Source organism: Penaeus monodon, chromosome 19 (assembly GCF_015228065.2).
Source record: "Penaeus monodon isolate SGIC_2016 chromosome 19, NSTDA_Pmon_1, whole genome shotgun sequence".
Classification (NCBI taxonomy): Eukaryota; Metazoa; Arthropoda; class Malacostraca; order Decapoda; family Penaeidae; genus Penaeus; species Penaeus monodon.
The window spans coordinates 1,393,168-1,395,051 of NC_051404.1; positions in this window are offsets into that span (position 1 = coordinate 1,393,168).

Consider the following 1,884-nt stretch of genomic DNA (forward strand, 5'->3'; position numbering starts at 1 on the left):
TCGACCCCTCCCAGCCGAAGCTCTCTACCGCGCGCAGTGCCCCCCGCGTCCGACTCCCAAATCTCCAGTGACATGGCAATGGCACGTCACCAGTTCTCGCGAGAGGAAGCCCGCTTTCCCGAAGGCGAGGCGAGGAGGCAGGAGCTGTGCTGCAAGGACCCCCGAGCCACAGAGACCGCCGTCGTGGAGGTGGACGTCCGCATGATGGGAATCATCATGGGGAGGAAGGGCATAAGACTCATGCACCTGTCACGTAAACACGGAGTCAAAGTCTGCAAGAAACATCGCCGGGGAAGGCTTATGGTCAAGGGACACACGTGCGACGTTAGGGGCTTCAAGAACGAGGTCTTCGAGATACTTAGCAAAACCGAGCAGACACACCGTCCTGTGGAGGCAGAGGAGGAGAGGACGGTGGTCCAGAAGAAGGACGAGATTATCTAAGCCACCATGTACATCGAGGACGACATGTGCGGCCTGATCGTCGGCAAGGGCGGGAGGAGGCTCTTCCACCTGAGCAAGAAGTTTTCCGTGAAGGTGTTCTGTGAGAAAACCGACTCCAACCTCCTGATCGAAGGCAAGAGGAACAACGTCATGGCTTTCTACCAGAAGGTGGAGGCAATCATAGAGAACGGCAAGCTCAAGCGATAGCAGGAAACCGCGCCCGCGAGCTCCAAGAAAGGGAACCAGGAAAGGGACCATGAATGGGACCAGAGGAGGGACCATGAAAGGGACCAGAGGAGGAGGGACCAGAAATGGGACTAGAGGAGGAGGGACCATAAAAGTGACCAGAAATGGGACCATGAAAGTGATCAGAAATGGGACCATGAAAGTGACCAGAAATGGGACCATGAAAGGGACCAGAAATGGGACCATGAAAGGGACCAGAAATGGGACTATGAAAGTGACCAGAAATGGGACCATGAAAGTGACCAGAAAGGGGACCATGAAAATGACCAGAAATGGGACCATGAAAGTGACCAGAAATGGGACGCACAGGTCGATGGCAAAAACAAGCGCTCCCTGGACGCACAGGAGACGGAGACATCCCAAGAGCGCGGTCCGAAAAGGCGAAGGATCTCGGAAGAATCCCAGACAAAGGAGAGGGAAACAGAAACCATCTCCGGTAAGAGCATCCTTCCAGAATCCCCCAGGAGAGCACAGACCTTGCCCCAGCCACGCCCCGCCATGGCCCTCGCCCAGCTGGAGAAAGAGCTCCTGAGGCAGCTGGTCCCCGTCGTCTCGAAGCAGGTGTACCACATGGTGACCAGCGACAGGACCCCCGTCGAGACGGAGTCGCTGTGCCCGACGCCCTACCGCATCCCCAACACCCGCTTCGTCGTCAAGGAGGCTCCTCGCTCCCTCCAGTCCAAGTTCATACGGGAGGTGAGGGCCCTCTTGAGCGTCAGGCACCTCGAGGGCATAGAAAGGCTCGAGTGGGTCTGCCTCGAGACGGACAACCTCGTCTTTGCCACGAGCTACACGGGCGTCCCGCTCTCCTGCTGCAACGTCCCCAACAAGGACATCGCCAACAGCATCGTCTGCCAGTGCCAAAACGTCATCCAGGCGATGGGGCGGCAGCAGATGGCCCACGGCGCCCTCAGTGACGACAACATCTACCTCGAGGTCAAGGGCAAGCGAGTGCACGTCACCCTCGTCAATATGAACCAGACCAAGTCCACCCTCGACCTCGCCCTCATGGACTCCGTGAGCTTATTCAACCTCAGGAAACGATTCGAAAGGCGATTCCCTGAGGAGGACGACCTGGTGAACTGATGAACGCAACTTCTGTCATCTTGCGAGACGGAACTGGGGATATGACGTCGGACATATCAGTAGATGTTATTCAGAAGGTAAAAAAGAATATTGCAGAGTAAAGAAAAACAC